We start from the raw sequence: 9,640 nt of genomic DNA, 5'->3' as shown, positions 1-9,640 counted from the left end.
ATAGCAGTCAAAGAACTACTGATTTCAAAACTACAAATTATTACTCCAGATTGATAGCTATTAATCTGGAGTAATAATTTGTAGTTTTGAAATCAGTAGTTCTTTGACTGCTATTTCTGAATTCTCAGTATGTTGGAGAAGCAGGTTACTGTCAATCCCTATATATTTATGATTATAAATTATTTACCGAAGAAGGTTTTTTTCATACTGAGCTACCCGGCAGAATTGTTAATTATTAATTTTATTACTAATTGATGATTCCCTGCCCTGCATATCTATACAGATATATATATATAGAGGCCTTCTCCCACAACTGTGCATATATATATATCTCGCAAAACTGAGTTGAGCTTTAAATAATGGTGTACTTGCGTTAAAACAACACCTTTGTTATATGGTTTTGTTCTTACACATTGCGCGATCTCTCTCTGGAACAGGTTTGCAGTCCAAATATTCCTTTTAGATAAACAAATGTAGTTCTAGAAAGTAAATATCTCAGAAAAAAACGAAAAGAAAAAATACGGAAAAAGATGAAGTGTCGTGATTAACCAGTTAGCTTGTTAAAAAATTGCTACAAAGTCAGTATCAATAACGAAAGGTAATATCTATCCTCACTTAAACGTGGATGTTCTGTTAGAACAAACTATACTGCGATAGTTACCATGAAAAAATATTCCCATATTGGCTTTCTCGTATAAAATGCACTTTTGTTTATATCGCTAGCGAGAAGATAAATCCCCACTATCTTCAGCGCCAAGACTACCAGATTACGTGAATTCGACTTTGTTTGGTTTTGTCAATGATGAACGCTCGAGGCAGCAGCAGTTGTTGTTTAACCCAAGGTCAACCGTAGTTCAGCAGATCAATAATGAAACGTGTTCCAGCTGTGACCACCCATCACTACGATTCTAAAACAGTGAGATACTTATTCTCATAATTTCCATTGAAATTATGAGAATTCTGTTGAATTAAAAGAGTTTTGTGAAACGTTCGTGGTAGAACGTGTAACTATTGCGCCATACCAACCCAGATCTAACGGAGAGGCAGAACGCTTTGTCGATACGTTCAAAAGAGCCCTTAGAAAATCAAATAAGGAAGTCACGGATGAGGTAGCTCTACAACAATTCTTAAGTGACACCAAATCCGAATACATCAGCAGGTGTATCGCCTGTGGAGCTGACGTTTGCAAGGAAAGTAAAACCAGTTTTTGATAAATTGCTACCTGGCACAGGGAAAACATAACAAGATTCTTTAAAGTTGGTGAAAAGATGTATATGAGGGCATACAAGAATGGAAAGCAGAGTTGGGAAGGTGGTGTAATTACCAAATGCATAGGTAAAATGATGTATTGGGTAAAAAGTAGAAAAGGCATACAAAAGAGACACAGGAACCAACTGGAAAAGAGATTCGTGGAAAGTGAACCGAAGAAGTTGGAGGAACCGATGAAATGGTTGTACAATGCGTTTCAAGTACAAACACCACTGCGGGTAATTGAATCTAGGCGTACAAGTGAGAGGAAAAGAAAACATACAAAGCTCCTGAAAATAGATGTCAAGTGCAAAAAAATTGTACGCAAAAAAAAAAACCCCTCAAAAAAGGGAGGTGGGATGAATAAAACAAATTATTGCTAAATAAAATGACACTTCCTAAGAAAAGCTTAAAAGATGTTGTAGGGAATTAGTAATAATGATACACCCCCTACCACGCGACGAATGGAATAACCTTGTCATTATAAGTAAAGAGTAGGACTTGAAGCACCGGCGTGCGTAGTAGGCAGTCAGTGATAGTCGTGTCTTTATTGGTTTTACTAAGTTTACTTTATACTGAAATGGGCGTTATAACAATTCCAACATTGTAAGGATATAACAGTTTGTCAATTGATTGCTCTTATCTGAAGAAAAATGTTTTCTGTAGATTCCAAATTTTGAAAGTCAGTTAGAGTGGCGAATTGATAGAATCGTTTGTGTCGCATAGAATCTGATGGATGTGCAAGTCTTGATGATTCCAAGATCACACAGCTATTCCGGAGAGAAGGAACGAAAGCATTTATAGTGGTGGTGCGAGGAAAAACTCATTAGTTTTATGTGTAAGAGTCCATCGAGAACTGGAAAAGCCGAAGAGGAGAGAATGGGAAAGAGAGAGAGAGAGAGAGATAGATAGAGAGAGAGAGAGAGAGAGAGAGAGAGAGAGATAGAGAGAGAGAGAGAGAGAGAGAGAGAGAGCTGCAGACAACAGCAGAGGCGGCAAAAACTGTAACAAACTTCAGAATGCTTCCAGGGTAGCATAGGCCAGAGTTTTGAAGATTATCGAAAAAGCTACCTCTTCTTCAGAACTGATTAATAACATACATGCATACATACATACATACTATATACATACATACATACATACATACATACATACATACATACACACACACACTGCACTTAAATGGATACTTTTGACTTTGAAGTGAGCGTCAGAGTTGACTTTATTCCTATACGGAGTGGTGGATGAATGATATATTCTGGAGTTAGTCTACCAATTATACTCCCTTCCATTGTATATAGTTGATCGTATGATGCTGATTCATAAAGGTTGAGGACTAATAATCTGTAGAGTTACCATAGTTCTGCGTAGCTAACTTGCAAATCTTGTGCAGATGGTTAACGTTTAAACAAAATGTTTTTGAACCCATTTTTTTAGGAACACAGAGAGAACATATAGCGTTGTGGATATCAGAGAATGATTAATGAATATTTAGTAATTTATGTTGCTCTGTCAAGTAGTGTAATATCCTTGAAGAAATCGGTGAATACACATAAGATAAAATGCTTTCAACAATTAGTTTCATTGATTGCGAGCTTAAAGTTCTAATATATATAGAGCCTGATTAAATGTGTTTTAAGAGTAAAAGTCAATGAAATTAGCTTCTGATTTTATTCTGAAGCAAGATGAAGTCAATATGCCGGAGAAGAAGAAAATTTGTTATTTTATTCTACTTATGAATATTCTTGTGAGAATTGAGGTAATTCATGAGTTACCATGTCAGCTTTCTTTCTTTCTTTTTTTTTTACACAAAACTAAATCCACTCAGTTCTAAGATTTAGACACATGATGTGTTAGATTATACTTCACTATAAAGGTCTTATAAGAACAAGACACCTGAAGTTTTACTGAACTTACCAAAGATCAGCTTAATTTTCCACTCCATGCCTTCTTTAATTACAGAATTATCTCCCCTACCATTGTTGAGAAGAATTGTCATCACCTTTCTTCTAAAATAATAATAGATTTATTTTTGTTTCACTATATCAATAATATTAAACCGGATTTCAGCTCAAAGAAAGCATCCCTGGCAAATTTTCCTGTGTCGATACCTATTACATATATTTTCAGTGTACTTTCCTGTGGTTTGAAACTGCAAACATTTCTTCTTTTACCTCATTTAGTACCCTCTAAGGCTTGATTATATGAAGTTCAAGTGTATTTCAAGTGTTTTATTGATCAAACTATATATATATATTTTATCTAATCTGAAACTTTAAAATATTCAGTAGCCAAAAAAACCTACACCACATTTCTCTTAATTTGTCTATATTTCTTGAGATGTTGGAAATTCACTTTCTCATAAAGTTTGCATGCTTCTATAACTATTAGTCTAACTTTTTTTTCTACGTTCACTAGAAATTCCATCAAGAATAATTATTCACCTTAAATTAGAAAGTATAAGATAATTATATATTTTATATATTTTTTATTGAGATAAAAAAGTGGAGGAAATTTTTCTTTTTCTAAAAGAAAATGTATATAATTTTTTAAAAACTCTTAAATTAAATACAATCCATGATAGATTGATTATTTGGAGCAGTGTTCTTAGGTAAGCTATTTTAAATAAAGATAAACTAGATTCGATGAAAGTTATATTATAAAATTACTATAAATTTCAAAGCGAACACATATATTCCTATCCAAACACACACACACACACACACACAAATAATTATACTGACTGGGTGAGAAAATACAATAATTTAACTAAATGGTTAAAATACTAGATTATTGATTCATTTTCAAATTCTACCAGTTGTATTGAAAGAATTACAGAATGTTTAAGGTTGCGCGTTTTATAATAAGATTTGTAATTCAAGGGTTTTAGTTTCAGATCCACTGCGGTTGTTATGCTTTTTGTTTAGCCCTATATATATACCCTGATCGGTGAGACCTTTGACTAGAGGACTTCCAAGCCAAATCATCACGTTTTTATTTTTGGGATGAAGGAGAAGATAATAGTGAGCCTTGGACTACATTATTCAATGTATTCTATTTTTAAAAAAATGATACATGCTTGGTTTTTCCCCCTGCTATTTCTATATTCCGCCCCTGGTATTTCTAAAGATATTATGTTGAAGCAACTTTAATCCAGACTGCATACATTTTGCTTGAATTCGGATAGTGTACTGAATTTCTCACAAATCAGAGATCTTATTTATTCGGAATAAACATCAAATCCTCTGTGGGTTTCACCTGAGATGCGGAGTAGCATGTTATCGCGCTGAAGACATCTCTCATCCATACGACAAACTGACGCAAAATAATCAACCCTTAAAAACTTGTTGAAGCTAAGAAAATCTTGGAAGTTAGATTTGAATAAACTGTGAAAACTTGATCTGAAAAAATTTACGTTGCTTGGTTTGGATTATGTATAACTATCCATTAAGAATGTGAAAAATTCTATTCATTTTATAGCAACTCTTGTAAGCCAACGGCAATATACAACATCGTGTGATTAAAAAATTTACAACGTAACCGCTTGTTTCACGTTTGACCTCACGGCACGGCTACTTGGACAAATGTCCCCTGCAGTAACCTTAATCTAACCAATGTGAGTGGATTTTGGTTGATAGAAACTGGACAGAAGCACATTGTATATATACACACATAAATACGCATGCACACATATACATACACACACACACACACAAACTAACTTAGGCATGCAAACATATACTGACACACGAGTATGTTCGTATCCATGTTGAGAGTAAGTTTATATTTACAGGTGTTTTGACTCTTGACGTAACAATTTAGCAATTTGACAGAGATCGGTAAAATATGTACGAGACGGACATAGATAATGTGTTCAACGTGATCGGTTAAACTATTTAAAGAAAAGCCCTTCACTGTGGGGGACTTTTACAGGGTTAATACGAAGTGAGTGGAGCGCTGCAACAAGTGCATTCAAGTCAGAAGATCCTACTTTGAAGGAGATAAATTTTTTGTACATTTTTGAAATTAATAAATGTCTCTCCTGAAAAAATCTGAAAACTTCTGAAACGAACCTCGTATATTGTATAATGCTTGGTTTGCTTTATATTGTATCTTATATATTAAGATGGAAGTATATTCAGCTTATCCCACGTGTGATTAATGACATCAGAATACTAAAGTTAATATGAAGTATTCTGAAGCCCCAAATATAAGCAGAAATGAAAGGAGTGCGCGCGCGTGTATGCGCGTTTGCGCGTGTGTTTGTGTGTGTGTGTGTGTGTGTGTGTGTGTGTATGTGTGAACGTATGTGTGTAATTAAGGATATGTAAGCATGCACGATTTGTTACCATTGTGTTAAGGTCCTAGTAATCAGTTCTATAGTCTACGTAATATGGCTCCAATCATCAGATTAGAGGATGAGCTGAAGTGTAGAATCTGAACCACATTATATCATGAGATGAAGAAAACGTCACTGGTATTAGTATACATACACACGTGTGTGTGTGTGTGTGTGTGTATTGTGTTATACTTATGTGCACGTGTTTGTGCATATCTGCTTATGATTGCCTAATGAGTGTGGCCATGTTGGCAGTGCCTGATGGTTTGCTAGGACAGCACATGTGTCAAAAATATCCTCTGGCATGCTCTCAGTGCATGAGGCTAATTGTAGCACATAAAAACATATACTGCATTTATTAAATAACATTTATCTGTCACTAGATGGAGTACTTTTTATCTTGATCTTACCATCACGGAACAGTACATCATCACACACACACACACACACACACACATGCGCGCGCGCACGCACACACACACACACACGCGCGCGCACACACACACACACACACACACACACACACACACACACACACACACACACACACACACACACACACACACACACACACACACACACACACACACACACACACACACACACACACACACACGCAATCTCCTAGCGGATTGAAAGTTTCAAGATTTATTCTTGGTTGATGACATGCATCTTCACTAAATTGTTAATTGAACAAATACTTATGGAGTGAAACTACTTGAAATCTTGGTAGCATAATGACATTGTGTCACTATTGCCGGTCCTGAAATTCGCCGCTTGAACTGTTTGATCCCCGTCAATATTTTTGTTGGAGCGGTAAACGCGCAGAAATCGTCAGTTTTGCGTTGTGTAAGTGTAGTACAGCTATAGTAGAGAGATGCTTAAAGACAAAGCCTCGTCACTTAGAAATAGAGTGTTTACCATCAATACCTAGTCCTCAGACAAGAAATAAACATCAGCGTATTACGATGGCTACATTAGTAAGGTTAATTACATACAATACAAAGAGTCGGTACGGTACAAAAAAGAAACAAAAAAAAACAACAAACCAAAAGTACAAAAACAAAAAGGTACCCTTACTTCCCAGAAATATCCAATATACTGTTACCACCGGCTTGCAAAAAAAAAAAAAAAAGATGATAACATGATCGCCCGAACTAGGAGAGGCACGTAATAAAGAATCTGCAAAAGGAAGCAGTTATATAATTTTCTTGAATAGATACTTCGCACTGGCATCAAGAATTATTCTATCTTGCAAAATGAAGAAATGAAGTGGAGAGAATGCTTAATAGAAATGGAAAAATATCAAGTTCAAAGCAATTAATTAGTTAAAAAGGGGATGCATTAAAAGCATAGTTCATTTACATAGAAATAATATATACACAATCCGGTAGATAACTTATTTACATTTAACGTAACTTTCAAAGGGCTTTTTGGCTTTCTTAGCCTACGTCGCTAATGATCTCTTTAATAACTTGTATATCTATCTATCTATCTATCTATCTATCTATCTATCTATCTATCTATCTATCTATCTATCTATCTATCTATCTATCTATCTATCTATCTATCTATCTAACTTTATATGTATATATATATATGTGCATGTGTATGTGTGTACATATGTATATAAATGCGTGTGCATATGTACAGATATAAATATTAGTGTATATATGTGTACACACATAAATGTATACATATATGTATACATACGTGCATAGATACATGCATGCACACTAGGATGAAGAGAATACGATATTAAATGTGAAGTTATAATTGCTATCGTTACATTTAACTTATTTTGTATTTAATTTTAACAAAGTTGGAATTAACATTCTCTTAGTTAAGTATATTTAAAACAAATTGTGCGAAGTTATAATATCACATATACACACTTATATGCAACATCACATAGATTCCCACCAATGAAGTCGCATTAATACACACACACACATCTAGACACATGAATGTGTGTGTGTGTATTAATGCGACTTCATTGGTGTGAATCTATGTGATGTTGCATATAAGTGTGTATATGTGATATTATAACTTCGCACAATTTGTTTTAAATATACTTAACTCATGTGTCTAGATGTGTGTGTGCGTGCGCGCGCACAGTTACCTTTACGAAGGTGAAATATTTTTTGTTTGTTGATTTAAGTTAATTGTCAAATTCTACTCTTTATCATAAAGAAGATGGATGCACTCAAAATTTTAACACCTTATCTGTCGATAGATGCTTCCAGAACTGCATCTCACACCCATTTCCTGACGCTTCCTTGTGTTTACCACTTGAAAGAAATGCATCTGACAATTTCTACGTTTCAAGATAAAATACATTGTTTTATATCACATTTCAATGTTACTAAAGATTATTATGAGTGTGTGTTTGCGTGCATATATATATATATATATATATATATATATATATATATATACTCATATATCTATATGTATATACATGTGCATGTATGCACAAGTTTAGTTAAGTGTTTAAAGAGTAGATTGGCGTTTAAATCAAATTTTTAACCAAAATCAAGCAAAAGGAGCGGAAAAAAAAACAAAGAAAAAACAAAAAAAGAAAACCTTTTTAATAAATTTATCTCTAATAAAACAACTTCTGTTCAATTTTACTTTTTATTTTAAATATAATCCTTTGCACACGCGTGTTTATGAGTATGTGTGCATACGTGATGTGTGTGTGTGTGTATGTGTGTGGGTGAACGCGAGTATATGCGTGTGGAGATAATATATGAGCTTGTATGTTGTATACTAAGCGTATATGTATTTGACAAAATTGTAAAAGAGTATGAAATCTCTGAGTTAATATTACACAGTTCCACCGTGACGACTATTTAAGTTTATCTACATCATTATATGTATCCATGCTAAAACTGGTAATACATGGAACTCCTGATGAAAAGGTGTACAAGAAGGATAAAATAGAACGCCATATCACAGGTTGGGCAAAAGTGTAACGCATAAGAATATGAAATGAACAGCGAGAAATAAGACAAGAGCACAAGAAATAAACAGCGTAGCTCAGTACAGCACTATACCAAAAGATAACAGAGGTAGATAATATCGTATACCACTTTTTGACAATGGGAAGCAAAAAAGAAGATTACAGCAAACTACTGCATCAAAATCTACTAGGATGGGTATCATGAAATGACAAACGAGGGTAAATAAACCATAGCGGAATACTGAAAAACACTAGATCAAACAATCGCAAAGAATAACACTAAACCAAGCAGTTTAATCAAAGGTGAAACAGTAACAATAGATGAAAGAGTGACAAAGAGGGATAACACAAAACGACACAAGATCAAAGAATACCAAAGCTCGTTGGATCACAGGGTTGCAAAGAGCACGAAATTCACAGAGACGAGCATTGGATCAAGTACTCAGCGTAATTATTGTATAAAACAATATATTAATCAATGAAATTCCAACTGATTTTTACGCTTTATTATTTGCAATTTTTAACATTTTACAATAAACTAGTACTTTCATGAGTTACGCTAGCATCAGGTTTATGTAGTGACAGTCGTGTTCCACAATTGCCAACTGTGTATATATGCGTGTGTAAAGGGTAAAGCCCCCTTCGGTCATGAATAACCATGTAATTACACCTAGAAAGTCTAGGCAAAGTTGTTTATGGAAGACCAGCAGTTGCCCATGTGCATCAGCCTCCTCTCTTCACGCCACCGATGTTATCCAAGATGATATATATAGGCGCGAGAGTGGTCGTGTGGTAAGAAGCTTGTTTTCCAACCACATGGTTCCAGGTTCAGTCCCACTGCGTAGCATCTTGGGAAAGTGTCTTCTACTATAGCCACGGGCCGAACAAAGCCTTGTGAGGGGATTTAGTAGACGTAAACTGAAAGAAGCCCCTCGTATCTATCTATCTATCCTATCTATCTATCTATCTATCTATCTATCTATCTATCTATCTATCTATCTATCTATCTATCTATTTGTGTGTCTGTGTTTGTCTCCCCCCAAACGATGTTCGGCGGCTAAAATAGACCGATAGAATAAGTACTAAGC

The sequence above is a fragment of the Octopus bimaculoides genome, chromosome 3, assembly GCF_001194135.2.
Source record: "Octopus bimaculoides isolate UCB-OBI-ISO-001 chromosome 3, ASM119413v2, whole genome shotgun sequence".
Classification (NCBI taxonomy): Eukaryota; Metazoa; Mollusca; class Cephalopoda; order Octopoda; family Octopodidae; genus Octopus; species Octopus bimaculoides.
The sequence above is the reverse complement of the archived record's forward strand: the minus strand, read 5'-3'. Positions refer to the sequence as shown.